This window comes from Aulonocara sp. 'chitande type north' Nkhata Bay, linkage group LG9, assembly GCF_057382095.1.
Source record: "Aulonocara sp. 'chitande type north' Nkhata Bay isolate Kocher_YH1m ecotype deep benthic linkage group LG9, A_spYH_male_GT1.1, whole genome shotgun sequence".
Taxonomy (NCBI): domain Eukaryota; kingdom Metazoa; phylum Chordata; class Actinopteri; order Cichliformes; family Cichlidae; genus Aulonocara; species Aulonocara sp. 'chitande type north' Nkhata Bay.
In genome coordinates this window covers 1,784,188-1,800,306 of record NC_141352.1, presented here as the reverse complement: position 1 = coordinate 1,800,306, position 16,119 = coordinate 1,784,188, and the positions used below count along the sequence as shown (strand labels likewise).

At 42.1% G+C, this 16,119-nt stretch overlaps 1 pseudogene; it reads right to left on the bottom strand.

Moving 5' to 3' along the window:
* Nucleotides 1-12,146: 12,146 nt before the first annotated feature.
* On the bottom strand, nt 12,147-13,327 carry LOC147321393 (uncharacterized; annotated as a pseudogene).
* Nucleotides 13,328-16,119: the final 2,792 nt, after the last annotated feature.

Below are 16,119 nucleotides of genomic sequence, written 5' to 3'. Positions count from 1 at the left end.
TGGAACGACGCAAGGTCCTGTTCCCAGTTCGACGTAGCTTCATCCAGAAAGGCTCCCGTGCTGTCATCGCCGTGGACCGGCTCTACGTGGACGGACAGCTCTACCGCGACCCCGGCACCACACCGTGGTTATATTGACTGCACTCCAGATAAGAACCCGCTACACTCTTTTCTTATTCATTCACACTTTCTCCTTTAACATGGGTTTAACCTAGTAATATCAATATGATGTCATAGCAGATATAACGCCGTCACCCTCCGTCATTACTTTAATTGGAATGTTTCCGTTTCGTTTCTTTTTTTTGTTGTTTTTGCTCACAGTTCATGTGGTTTCTTTCTTTCTCTTGTCTTTCACTGCTGTGATCACCTACTTCCCCACTCACCTACAAACAACACCCTCTATTTCTCCATATTTTCACACCACAATCACGCAAACACATCCGCTCAACGGCAGCACATTCACAACAGCCTCACAGCACAGACTTGCAGGACACATAACACAAGCCACGCTTGTTCATATTAGTGAATATTCACACACATAGTCAGACTTATGGAGCCTCTCACTACACTTTTTTTTTCTCTCTCTCTCTTTCTATTTACAAACAAGGGATGTTTCCACATTCTCTTTTTTTTTTTTTTTTTTTGCCTGTCCCGTTTGGCTCTTTTGCCATCAGAATTGTTGTCTAAAGGCAAAGAAAGATGCCTAACGGGTGGTATTTACTTTACCAAATTGACCATCCCAGCCTTGCCGTAATGGTCCATTTGATTCACCTTTTATTGTTTATTTTATTTTCACTTACTGAATACGGGACAGACTTGACTGGGGGAAAGAAGGGGAGAAAGAAAGAGGGAAAGAGAAGAGGGATGGGGGAGAAGGGCAAAAAGCAAAAACCAACAGAATGAGCAGAAAAAGAAAAAAAAGAAGAAAAAAAGAAAAAAAATGCATATATCAATCACCTGGATCACCTGCTGAGAAAGAAAAAAGAAAACAAGCAGAAGAGAACAAGCGTAATAGAATAAACAACATCACAATGATATATGGGAATATGACAGTAAATACTAAATATTAAACATTATTGTGCAGCACATAAGATCAACAGAACACAGTGTGCTTTGAGGTAGGAGCCAAAAAGGGTGTAGTTTGTGGGTGCGATCACCCGTGTGTACACCTGTGAGCATGGACGTGCTTGTTTTTTGTTTTTTAAAAGGTTCCTTCATGTAATGATCTGCTAGAGGGTGTGGGGGGGCCACAGCCCCGTCCTCCAGGGCATGAAGCAGGTATGGAGGAGATCAAAACTCCAGACATCCAGAGGCCCCCAGAACACAAGAGACCAAGGAAGACCAACCGAGGGGCAGCCGCGCCACTGTCCCAGAAAGAGCCGAGGAGAGTCCCAGATGAGGGCTCACCCAGCAGCCGCGGAGCAGAAGCCAGGGGGAGTTGCAGTGACGCGCCCGTGAGCTCCGCCGGCAGCCAGCCGTGCCTGAGTGACCGAGCCCCAGGCCGAGAGGCCGGGGGCACCCCACCTCCGAAGTGGCCCGAGCGAGCCCCAGGCTCCAGGCCCCGATAAGCGGCTGCCAAGGAGTGAGCTGGTGTGTACCTGGGCGCCCACCCCCGGACACAAAGAACCACCAACGCACCGATGTCTGAGGGAGTCCGCCACTGGCAGGGGAAGTGGTGGTAGGGGGAGATAGGCCTCCAAACCTTGGAGGGGCTAAGGTGTCCCCAGAGAGGTGGCGCCTGACACCCAACCTGACATATAGACACAGAAATACAGGCATACACAGATACAAACATCCATTCCCACCCTCATGCTCTCATATGCACTTACTCCACACTCAACCAACGTGGAGACAGACATAAAGAGACGCTGTACACACGATCACACTCCCCAAACGTACTCTGCGAACCGGGTCTAGGTACCCTTGCCCCTGGAGGGGGGAACTGCACCCAGACCCAGGTGGTGTTACCCTTTTCCCTGCGGTGGGGGGAGGCAGACCGCCCCGACTCCGCAGCAGCAGGGAGGCCCCACACTCCAGACCGCAGTCGGACGGCCAACTCCTCCTCCTAGCCCCCCCGCTCTCCACCTGTCTAAACGAAACACCCAGCGTACATCATTAGACATACACACACAATTATGGGCATGCTGAGGTTTGTCACATGGAATGTAAATGGAGCTGGCACCAGAGGAAAGAGGTTAAAGATATTTAACCAGCTTAAAAAACTACAGGCAGATGTTGTTTTATTACAAGAAACTCACAGACCTGTCACAGGTTTAAACGAACTTAAAACACCTGAGTTCCCTAACGTGTTTGCAGCCTGTTATAATTCTAGACAACGGGGAGTAGCAATTTTAATACATAAAAATGTTAATTTTACAGTACTCGATACAGTTATAGATCCAGAGGGTAGATTTCTAATTATTAAACTATCAATATTGAACAAAAAACTATGTATTGTAAGTATATATGGTCCAATGACAGTAACAAACCAGCCATCATTGTGAGATTTGCAAACAGAAAACAGAAAACAGCACTGTTAAAACAAGGAAGGAAACTGAAAGGATCCGATGTCTTCATGAACGAACATCTGATAAAAAGAAATGCGGACATTGCCAGGAAAGCACGTTACTTGAAGAAACAGGGAAAAATTCAAAATACATGGACCACCAACTGCAAAGTATTCATTAAACTCAATGGAACACCGGAACAAGCCAAAGTGTTGGTCATCAGAAATATGGAAGAGCTGGACAAATACTGAGGTCAACTTACTCTGGAGGTATCAATACACATGTGACGTGACACACAACACAACACATGGCACAGTCCAAAAGAACTTCATCTGCATCCGGCAACAATATCAACATGACTCATTGGAATTCTCTTTATGATAATCTGGAACTGAGAACATTTCGATACACAGACCATAATGTTCTAGACTTAGAAAAGGATATAGACCCGGAAAATAATTTCTTCTACAACATCAGCTGTAACTGCTGCTACTTCACTGATGAACAGTTTAAGCACACCATCAACACGGAAAATAAATTATCAATAATCCATTTTAATAGCAGAAGTCTGTATGCCAACTTCAACAATATAAAGGAATATCTAAATGAGTTGACAAATCCATTTGGAATTATTGCCATTTCTGAAACATGGATCAATGCGGAGAAAGAAATGGACTTTGGACTGGAGGGATATGAAGTGAATTTTGTAAATAGAAGGAACAAGAGTGGAGGGGGAGTAGCTGTGTATGTGGATAAAAACCTAAACTACAAGGTGGTAGAAAGTATGACAACTGTAATTGATAATTTACTAGAATGTATAACAATTGAAATTTATAAGGAAAAAGAAAAAAATGTAATAATTAGCTGTATATATAGAACACCTGGCTCTAGTATTCAAGTATTTAATGACTTCATAGAGGAAATATTCTCTAAAACAAATCAAAAAGTTATGTTTATCTGTGGTGATTTTAATATTGACCTGTTGAATCCAAAAAAGCATAAAATGACCGACGAATTCCTAAACACTATGTACAGTTTGAGTTTACATCCTAAAATAACCACGCCCAGCAGAATTACTCCACATTGTGCCACCTTACTTGACAATATTTTCACTAACAATATGGAAAACAACATTGTGAGCGGAATATTAATTAATGACATCAGTGATCACCTACCAGTTTTTGCAGTTTATGACACTAATTATAAGAAAAATCAGCATGAAGAACAACTGAGATACAGACGTGTAAGGACAGAAGAAACTATGACTGCATTTAAGAACGATCTATTAAATCAGGACTGGGACAAGGTGTACAAAGAAGCTGATATTGATATTGCATATGGCATATTTTTAAGAATATTCATGGAGTTGTACGATAAAAACTGTCCAACAATAAAATACAACAGAAAGCACAAATATTCAGATAGACCATGGCTCACTAAGGGTTTACAAAATGCATGTAAAAAGAAAAATACACTCTATAGGGAATACCTAAAACAAAGAACAAAAGAAGCTGAAAATAAATATAAAAAATACAAAAATAAGTTGACCAATATTATACGTGTATGTAGAAAGGAGTATTATAGTAAAATATTGAACAACAATAAACATAATATGAAAGGAATATGGGATGTTTTAAACGGTATCATTAAAAATAATTCTGGACAACAAAGTTATCCACAATACTTTATCGATAATGGCAATATTATGGAAAACACTGCTGATAAGGTCAACAGCTTTAATCATTATTTTGTAAATATTGGACCAAAACTGGCAGAACAAATTCCTGAGTCACTGCCATCAGTAGAATGTAGTGAAAACCTGATTGATAGGAACCCTAACTCAATGTTCCTCACATCAGTGGAGGAAAAAGAAATAATTGACATTGTACACATGTGTAAATATAAAACATCCACTGATTGTAATGATATTGACATGAAAATCGTCAAAAAGGTCATTGAAGGAATTGTAGGACCTCTAACATATATTTGCAACTTATCATTTCAGACGGGAAAAGTGCCAAACAAAATGAAAATAGCTAAAGTTGTGCCGCTGTATAAAACCGGGGATAGACGCCACTTCACAAATTACAGGCCTGTTTCTTTACTACCACAATTCTCCAAAATCCTAGAAAACCTGTTTAATAAACGATTAGACAAATTCTTAGATAAATATAAATTACTCTCTGACAGTCAATATGGATTCAGATCAAAAAGATCAACATCTCTGGCATTAATCGAATCAATTGAGGAGATTACGAATGCTATAGATCAGAAACAGTATGCAGCTGGAGTATTTCTGGATCTCAAGAAAGCATTCGACACAATCAATCATGACATATTAATTAATAAACTGGAACGGTATGGGATTAGGGGGGTTGTACTGCAATGGGTGAAAAATTATTTAAGTGACCGGAAACAATTTGTGAAGCTGGGTGTCCATTCCTCATCATGCTTGGACATTGCTTGTGGTGTTCCACAAGGCTCTGTACTGGGTCCAAAATTATTTATTATTTATATAAATGATATTTGTAAGGCATCTGATATATTAAAATTAGTATTATTTGCAGATGACACAAATATTTTTTTGTTCTGGGGGGAATCTAAAGGAGCTGCTGGATACAATTACTTCAGAAATGTGCAAAATTAAAAAATGGTTTAACAGGAACAAACTATCGCTAAATCTAAGTAAAACTAAAATTATCTTATTTGGGAATTCCCTTAGAAATGCACAAGTGCAGATTCATGTAGATGGTGTGGAAATTGAAAGAGTACTTGAACATAAGTTTCTTGGTGTGATTATAGATGATAAATTAAACTGGAAGTCTCATATAAATCATATACATAACAAAATTTCAAGAAGTGTCTCAATCTTGAGTAAAGTAAAACACATTCTGGACCACAAATCACTCCACATTCTCTATTGTTCCCTGATTGCACCGTATTTGAATTACTGTGCAGAGGTTTGGGGCAATACTTACAAATGTTCGCTATCATCAATCTTTATATTACAAAAAAGGGCCATAAGGATAATCCATAAAACTGGTTACAGAGATCATACAAATCCACTATTCTTAAAATCAAAAATTCTAAAATTCACAGATCTGGTTCATTTTCTCACAGCACAAATTATATATAAAGCAATAAATAACCTGCTTCCTGACAATATTCTAAAAATGTTTTCTAAAAGGGAACGGGGATACAATTTGAGGGGGGAATTAAATTTAAAACATCCTCGTATCCGTACAACATTAAAAAGTTTTTGCATCTCTGTGTGTGGAGTGAAGCTGTGGAACAGACTAAGTAAAGATATGAAGCAATGTCCAAGCATGGCGCAGTTTAAAAAGCGGTTTAAGGATATGGTTTTTACAGGGTACAGGGAAAAGGTAGAGATTTGATAGGGTGTTCTTGTCTAATATTTTCATGTGTGTGCGCATGCACGGGTTTGTTGGTATGGGTATATATGTATGTGTATATGTATGTATGTATGTATATATATATATATATGTGTATGTGTGTGTATGTATGTGTGTATGTATATATATATATATATATATATAAAATATATATAAAATTGTAGGTTGTGTATCCTTCAGGTGTTAATGGGGTTATTGAAAATGTGTATATGTGCGTATGTGTGTATATACGTAGGTATGGATAGATAGAAACATATATGTGTATATATTAAAAAAAAAAAAAAAAAATTACACATAACATATAATGTAATTACAAGGAGGTATTTCTGTAGTCTATTGATACTAGATAGTGGAAAAGGGGTGGGATTAAATAAGCTTATGCTTCTTCCTGCTCCTTTTTGAACATGGACGTTATTTGGAGTTGTGGTTGCTCGTTTTCCTTTTGTTTGCTTTGTTCATTTGTCTCTTTTAATTCTATTTTTTTTTTTATACTTTTTCAACATGTTCAAAATAAAGATTCAATCAATCAATCAATCAATCAAATGTTGATGAACCCTCATTCTTCCACGGATTTTTTAGTGCACTCTCTAAACACCTCGATTGCACACTCATTCTTGGCGGTGACCTCAACCTTGGACTAAATGAAGACATGGATAGGCTCAACACAACAGGAACTCAGCGCAATTGGCAATCCACAAATATAATCAAACAGTATATGAGCGACTTTTTTCTCGCATGTTCATCACTCTTACTCTTGTCTGGATTATTTTTTGGTCGGCAGCTCACTGCTGAGCGACATTTCAGACACTGAGATTCATCCTATAGCTGTCAGCGATCATGCTCCTGTATCTTTAACACTAATGCACAAGAATAATACTACGCCAAGTAAAAACTGGAGATTTAATACATCATTGCTTAAAGATGAAGACTTTATTAAATATTTTAAAAAAGAGTGGACTTCATATTTAGACTTTAATGACACTCCCGGAATATCTGCTTCTGTTCTATGGGAAGCAGGGAAAGCTGTGATGAGAGGTAAAATAATTTCTTTCTCATCACATAAAAAGAAAGAAGAAAACAAAAATATTCAGGAATTAGAAAAAACCATCAAATCACTAGAAGAAGCCTACGCGTGCGACCAAGATCAGGAAACATTGAACAAAATATGCAAGACAAAACTAGAATTAAATGAAACTATTAATAAAAAAACACAATTCCTTATACAAAGACTACGCTTGCAGAATTTTGAACACAGTAACAAATCAGGTCGATTTCTAGCTAACCAGTTAAAAATAAATAAAGAAAAAACAACTATATGTGCTGCTAAAGATTTATCGGGGAACACAATATACGACCCTGGAAGAATAAACAACATTTTTAGGGATTTCTATGAAACTTCATACTCACCACAAATAAACCCATCTAAAAAGGAAATTGATCTGTTTCTTGACAACGTAACTCTTCCAAAATTACTAGACAGTCAAGCAATGGAACTGGATTCGCCACTGACGCCAAGTGAACTCCAGGAAGCCCTGATAAGTATGCCCAATAATAAGGCTCCAGGTCCAGACGGCTTCCCTGCAGAATTCTACAAAGAATTCTGGATAATTTTGGCACCAGTATTCCACAGCATGTTGCAGGAAATCGAGGAAAATGGCAGACTACCACCAAATATGAATTCTGCCAACATTAGTCTCCTGCTAAAACCAGGCAAAGACCCTGTATATCCCTCAAGCTATCGTCCAATATCCCTTATAAATGTAGACCTTAAAATAATCTGCAAAGCTCTCTCAAAGAGATTAGAGAAAATAACCCCCCTCTTAATTCATCCTGACCAAACTGGTTTCATAAAAGGTCGGCACTCATCAACAAACACACGTAGATTACTTAATTTAATAGACTACTCATACAATAAAAACATCGAAACCATAATATTATCTCTAGATGCAGAAAAAGCATTTGACAGAGTTAACTGGAAATTTTTATTCACAACTTTACACAAATTTGGTTTTGGAAACTCTTTCATAAACTGGATAAGAATATTATACAATTCCCCAACAGCTCGTATCAGAACAAATGACCAGACATCCTCCAGCTTTTGTCTCCTGAGGGGCACCAGACAGGGATGCCCACTCTCCCCTTCACTTTTTGCAATTTTTATCGAACCTCTAGCAGCAGCATTTAGACAGGCTACAACAATTAAGGGCATAAAATGTAAGAACACAGAACATAAAATCAGTCTCTATGCGGATGATGTGTTGCTTTTTCTGCAAAACACACAAACCAACCTCTCTGAGGTAATTACTCTAATAAACTGGTTTTCAAGAGTTTCAGATTATTCAATTAACTGGTCAAAATCTACAGTTCTCCCCATTAACTGCTCCTTCCATAATTCTTCCTCTGCCCCACTGCAATCCGGAAATATTAAATATTTAGGTATTAATGTTTCTCCTAAGCTTTCAGACTTAACTAAATTAAACCACATCCCACTTCTAAAGAAAGTAGAAAGCGATCTGACTAGATGGAAATCTTTACCCATATCACTCATGGGAAGGGTCGCCACTATAAAAATGATGATCTTGCCAAAAATAAATTACTTATTTTTGATGATCCCAAACAAACCATCACAGGATTGGTTCAGATCTCTGGATTCATATATTTCCAAATTCCTTTGGAAAGATAAACCCCCACGTATCAGCTTAAGAACGCTACAAAGAACCAAGGATAGAGGAGGATTAGATCTGCCTAATTTTCACCAATACTTCTTAGCCAACAGGCTTCAGTTCATCTCAGAATGGTCAAAACATACCTTCTTAGATGAGCCCTGGCTAGATGTTGAACAGGCACTATGCAAGGATCTAGAGATTTCAGACCTACCATTTATTAGCTCAAACATCAAAAGACATGAATGCTTTAAAAGTATCAACATCAGCTTCTCTCTGACAGCATGGTGGGAGTTTCTAAAAATAACGGAGTCTTCATTAATCCCATGCAAACGTACACCTATCTGGAATAACCCTGACATATTACAAAACAATAATATGATTAATTTCCCAGAATGGAGTTGTAAAGGAATTAAATACTTAGAACATATATTAGAAGGAACAGACTTTATTCCATTTGACAGACTAGTTACACAATATGGGATCAACAAGAAAAGATTTTTAGAATATCAACAAATTAAATCCATAGTAAAAAAGAAATTTAACCTCAGTCAAGTTGAATTACAAACACCACCAAGTGCGGCACATTTTCTTACTCTTAAATCCCCCAAATTACTATCTACAATATACAGAACACTTTCTAAATTAGATGAATCAATATCCATTCCTATTGCAAAGTGGGAAGCAGATTTATCAGTCAGTTTAGACCAAAACTTCTGGTCTCAGGTTTGTTTAAAAACCTTTAAATTGATTAAAAATCCCAGTCTGCAATTAATAGAATACAAAATACTACATAGAGTGCACTATACAGGTCATCGGATGTTCAAGATGGGCTTTACATCTTCCAACAACTGCTCACACTGTCAAGGCAATACACCAGACAATTACATTCACGCTCTTTGGTTCTGTCCACCAGTGCAGAAGTTTTGGCGCGAGATATGTGAAGACTTATCAAAGTGTCTGAAATGTAACATTCCAACTTCCCCCTTAGTGTGTTTGTTGGGCAGCTTAGATAATGTCCCTTCAGAAAAGAATATCGCCCATATGGTTTTCACTGCCCTATGCATAGCCAAGAAAACTGTCCTCATGAACTGGAAAAATAAAAACAATCTTAATTCTAACCAATATAGAAATTATCTATTAGATTACATTAGTCTTGATACAGCCTCTGCCACCACATCAGATCAATTGCTCTGGGCTCCTTTGATCAGCTCCATCACCTAGTGGGGGTGGGGGGTCATAGTTTGGTCCCGCCTTCACTGTTGTGATTGGTGTGGGGGTAGGGACAGGCTTAGGGCGTCGGGGGGTTCCCCGGAGGCATCTTCCTTGGGGGGCTCAACCCGGGGTAGCGGTCATGTCCGGCTAGGGGCTCTGTTGGCTCTCGGGCGACTGTTTCCTCGCGGCTGCGTGCAGCAGGGCTAGGGGAGGGTCTGTGCTGACGGATGTGGGTCACTGACCTGGTAGCCTGTCTGCCCCTGGGTGGGTCCGGGATGGGCGTGAGGTTCTGGGGCGCTCCGTCTCTGGGCTGGGGCCCTGGCCGGGCCTCGGGGCCTTGGGTCCTGGTTTGTGTGTTGCCGGGGTTGTGGGCGGATGGGTGCATCGAGCCACCTGGGGGGCTCTTCAACTGGTGGGGGAGATTGTCACACCTTGCAGGAGCTCTTCTCTCTTCAGGAGCTCTCTCTGCAGGAGGGGGAGATACAGGAGAGGTGGAGGAAGATCTCAGCCTGGGCGTCTATTGTCTCATGTAGTCTGGAAGATGAGTGGATGGTGGGGTGGGTGGAGTTTTCTCTGTGGTGGGGTTGGGTGGACTGTTCCGGGCTCTGTGGGGCCGGGGGGCACTGCTGGGCTGGGCCCCCGTCTAGATGGGCCTGGGCCCCCTTTCCCTGGCGGGTCGCGGAGTATGGGAGTGCCTACTGGGGTCAGCGGGGGAGCTGGTCCCAGGGAGGGGTCACCTGCCCCTCCCTTCCTTCCCTCCCCATCTCCAGCTGCCTCCCTCTTCCCGCTCCACCACAACCACCCACACATGCAGGACCTTGGAGTAGGGGTATGTCACCAGGATGCAGAGGAGGCTACCCCCCCCCCCCCCTCTCTCTGTCCCCTTCTGGCTGCCTCTGCCTCAATTTTATCCCACAACTTAGACATTCACATTACTCACACTCTCATTACACATACATATAGGATCTTGGGGGTGGGCACGATACACGGAGTCCAAATTACCATCGGGGTGTACAAATGCACCTTAGAACACATATGCATCAACACTGGGTGGAGGGAGGTTTGGAGTCTTCTCTCACCCCCATTCTCTGCGGCCTGCTGGAGCGGGGGGGCTAGGAGGAGTTGGCCGTCCGACTGCGGTCTGGAGTGTGGGGCCTCCCTGCTGCTGCGGAGTCGGGGCGGTCTGCCTCTCCCCACCGCAGGGAAAAGGGTAACACCACCTGGGTCTGGGTGCAGTTCCCCCCTCCAGGGGCAAGGGTACCTAGACCCGGTTCGTACAGTACGCTTGGGGAGTGTGATCGTGTGTACAGCGTCTCTTTATGTCTGTCTCCACGTTGGTTGAGTGTGGAGTAAGTGCATATGAGAGCATGAGGGTGGGAATGGATGTTTGTATCTGTGTGTGCCTGTATGTCTGTGTCTATATGTCAGGTTGGGTGTCAGGCGCCACCTCTCTGGGGACATCTCAGGCCCTCCAAGGTTTGGAGGCCTATCTCCCCCTACCACCACTTCCCCTGCCAGTGGCGGACCCCCTCAGACATCGGTGCGTTGGTGGTTCTTTGTGTCCGGGGATGGGCGTCCAGGTACACACCGGCTCACTCCTTGGCGGCCGCTTATCGGGGCCTGGAGCCTGGGGCTCGCTCGGGCCACTCCGGAGGTGGGGTGCCCCCGGCCTCTCGGCCTGGGGCTCGGTCACTCAGGCACAGCTGGCTGCCGGCGGAGCTCACGGGCGCGTCATTGGAACTCCCCCTGGCTTCTGCTCCACGGCTGCTGAGTGAGCCCTCATCTGGGACTCTCCTCGGCTCTTACTGGGACAGTGGCGCGGCTGCCCCTCTGTTGGTCTTCCTTGGTCTCTTGTGTTCTGGGGGCCTCTGGATGTCTGGAGTTTTGATCTCCTCCATACCTGCTTCATACCCTGGAGGACGGGGCTGTGGCTCACCCACACTCTCTAGCAGATCGTTACATGGAGAAACCTTTGGAATGCAAGCATGCTGATCCACACAGGTATGCACACAGGTGTACACACGGGTATTCACAGACGCGGACTACAGCTTTCTTGGCTGCTGCCTCAAAGCACATTGTGCGCTGTCTATCTTGCGTGCTGCACAATATCGTTTATTATTTAGTATCTACTGATATCTACTGCTAGCTAGTTTATTGTGATGGTGCTGTTTTTTTTATTATGTTGCTCTTTGTTGTTTGCTTTCTCTTCTGTTTTTTTTTCTCCATACAGTTGATCCAGGTGTTTTGTTTGTTTTGTTTTTTTTTTTCTTTCTTCCCCCCCTCCTCACCGTCTCTTCTCCCCTTTGGTTTTCTTTCTCTCACTCTCTTTCTTTCATTCTTTCTCCCTGTCCTATCCCCCAGTCATGTCTGTCCCGTTTGTAGCAACTGAAAATAAAATAAATTCATAATTATAATAAAGGTCAATCAAATGGACCAATATGGCAAGGCCATGATGGTCCACTTGGTAAAATAAATCCGCTTGGCATCTTTCTTGGCCTTAAGACAACAATTCTGATGGCTAAAGATCCAAACGGGACACACACACAAAAAAAAAAAAAAGGTTTAATATCACATCACATATAATAACATAATAACACACCCTTCCTTTATGTGCTGGATTGTGTCAGGGGCATCTTTACACAGCCTGCACCTGGGGTCTTGCCTGGTGTGATAGACCCCAGCCTCTATGGATCTTGTGCTCAGAGCTTGTTCCTGTGCTGCCATGATTAGTGCCTCTGTGCTGTCTTTCAGTCCACCTTTGTCCAGCCACTGGTAGGATTTCTCGATGTCAGCCGCCTCCTCTATCTGCCGGTGGTACATACCGTGCAGGGGCCTGTCCTTCCATGATGGTTCCTCCTCTTCCACCACTTTCTTGGGTTTCTGCTGCCTGAGCTATTCATTGAACATGCAGTTGGTTGGGGCCATCTTCGTGATGTATTCGTGGAAGTTCGTTGTCTCATCCTGGACCATGGTGCTGACTCTCACCAGTCCCCGGCCTCCTTCCTTCCGCTTAGCGTACAGCCTCAGGGTGCTGGACTTGGGGTGAAACCCTCCATGCATGGTCAGGAGCTTCCTTGTCTTGATGTCAGTGGCTTCTATCTCCTCCTTTGGCCAGCTTATTATCCCAGCTGGGTACCTGATCACGGGCAGGGTGTAGGTGTTGATAGCCCAGATCTTGTTCTCAACATTCAGCTGACTCCTCAGGACTTGCCGGACCCTCTGCAGGTACATGGTGGTTGTAGCTTTCCCAGTGGACTCCTCATGGTTCCCATTTACCTGTGGGATACCCAGGTAGTTGCAACTACTATATAAGACATATCTGCAGTGTTACCTTCTGGTAGTTCGATCCCCTCAGTTCTGACTACTTTCCCTTTCTTGGTTATCATCCAGCTACACTTCTCCAGTCCGAACGACATTCCGGTGTCATTGCTGTATGTCCTGGTGGTGTGGATCAGTAATTCGATGTCTCGTTCACTAACGGCATACAGCTTAATGTCATCCATGTACAGGAGGTGGCTGATGATTGGTCCATTCTGTCAGTCAGTTTCTGAAGCCAGTCTTGTTAATTATCTCACTGAGGGGGTTCAGGTCTATGCAGAACAGCCGTGGGGACAGAGCATCTCCTTGGAAGATCCCATACTTGATGGGGACTTGTACTATTGGCTTGAAATTGGTCTCCACTGTTGTTCCAAATATACTGTGTATGATACATCGGTTTATGCAAGCATGGATCTACGAGGCAAGCCAAAAAGGAGACAAATGGTGGCCAAAGTTAGCAGTTGTTGCCCCACTTCTTATTTGTCTTGATCCAGGGATAAAACTGAATGTGCAGACTCCCAGTAGGCAGCAGTCTGCCACTTACTGACAGCCAGCTATTTGCACACTGTTTCTATTTATGCTTTTTACACAGAAACTACCACAGGTATTTCCAGGTAATAATCACACACTTTCTAAGTTTGCTTTAATAGGCTATTAAATAGAAACAGACAGTTCTGCATTTTGCAGCTGTATTTCCTGCTTATTACACAGAAACCTCCAGAGGTAATTGAGTAGTAATAACTTAGAAACTAGAAAGCGAAAATTTCTGAAGAAATTTTAAGTGTGCCTATGCCGCCGCTAATCAGTATAGGTTGCCATTCAAACGGCTACAGAGAGCAAAACTCAGTGGAGCAGCCATTCTCCACCATGAACTATGGTAAAACCAAACACCGCTCGCGCCTCACAGATGACAGCTTACAGTTTTGTGTAAAGATGAGGTGACTTCGTACAGCCCCAACTTGTAGACGCTGTGCGCAGAGGTTCATAAGCAGACCCGACAATGTTTGCATGAACACACTTTGAAGCATTACGCTATGGACCACTTTTCACACATAGTTGCTGTACCCACACAGCCGGCTGTAGCTTTTCATCTCACAGCCCAACACATACAAAAAAAAAAAAAAAAAAAAAAAAAGCAGCTGTCAGCTACACAAAAAAAAAGGAGCTTGGTGTTAGTTGTCTCTCAGAAACAGTTCATAACTTCCCTTCAACTCATTCATGTCACCTAAAAGGTAAACCTGTTTCTCCATCACCAGTTCAGCTCTGATGACTCAGTAAGGACATCTCATGGTTAGGACCAGCCCTTTTTTTTCAGCTGTGGCTCCATCAAACATCAGCTGATACTAGAAATTAAAATCAAATGAATTCTAACAACAGCTGATCAAGCTTAAACGTGCTGCTGTTGTTTAGCGCGATAAACAAACAAGAGAGAAAAGCCGATCATTGATCAGTTTCACGATTGAAGTTGCAACAGGCGAGAGAATGACAGGGGAGCCCGAGTAACGACAGAATAAATCCAGCTTTGTGTCTTCTTCCATTCTACCTGAAGTACGGGACAAACTGTGTTCCTTTTCAGCTCAATACGAAACGCGTAATATTTTCTCTGAATGCGGGAAGATTTCATTTGCACGGGACGGTTGGCAACCCAATAACTAACCTTATGAATACAATAAAGTTCACCATCAGTAACACAGCACCCACCCAGCTGTACGACTTATTGGTCGTGTCCAAATTCATGGGCTGCATCCTCCTGAGGCCGCATTTGTAGACCGATTACGTCATGGCGCGGCCCAGCCAAACTCCAGTTTCCAGCAATGGCAACTGAACTTGAAAGTGTTACTCATTTGTTTTATGACTGTTTATATAGTGCTACATTTTGGAGAGAGCTTGAAAATTATATACTGTGCAAGACAACATACGAAATCAAAATTGAAGGGAAGAACATTATCACTTATTTTGAAACTAAAGAAAAAGAAAAATGTGCCATTGTCAATCTTTATATCTTATTAGGGAAATTCCATATACATAAATGTAAATTTCAAAACTCAACCCCATCATTTAATTTGTTTTTGATTGAAATTGAATATTATTTAAACTCTCTTAAATTAACTTCCAATAAGAAAGGTTTATCACTGATTGAAATTCATTTAGAAATGTTTAACAAATGAGCTGTCACAAGTACTAAAACAGAAATAGTATGATTTAGCACAATAGTAATAAGTTAAACAGAAAAATTGGAAAAGCAAAATGGACAGCTGCAAAAATGATGAACATGCTGAGGGTCCCTCAAATATACTTGTTAAATGACAAAAATCTGCCAAAAAATTTATGACAGCCACACAATTACAAATATGTACACATGAGGAAACACACATGCACAGAGAGACACACACACAAGATCCAATTCAGTCAACCAGTCTAAATATATTGAATTTGAATCTTACAATGAGATCATCCCATTAAAAGGCTTTCTCTCTCTCTCTCTCTCTCTCTCTCTCTGTCACACACACACACACACACACACACACACACACACACACACAGGGAGAGAGAAGTAAGTTTCTAGGTCAGCCTGGGAGCTGCTGAATTTGAATCCACCAATCAGAGAGCCTGTGCACTTTTTCCCGCCAAAACAGGTGCTTCTGTTTACACACGCAGCACAGAGACACACAGGATTATTGCAGTCTATTTCTCATAGTGACGACTCCCCTCAAACAAATGACCATAATTTCCTAACCGTAGGGGCTAGAAGGGTCATTCTTACACCGTTTTGTTCAGAAGAGATGGGGGAATCTTCAAGTGTTGACAATTTATCATTAAAATATGAATTTTTAGAGATATATGACATGGATGACTTGTTGACTTAGAAGCCACGAATTCCCCAATATGCAAATTTGAATGCCTGGAGCCCACATACATGATTGGCTGGCTGGGAAGCCGTGCAGGCCCTGATTTGTGGATTTGAATTCCTCAGCCCTGATATGATTGGCTGGCTTAGAAGCCA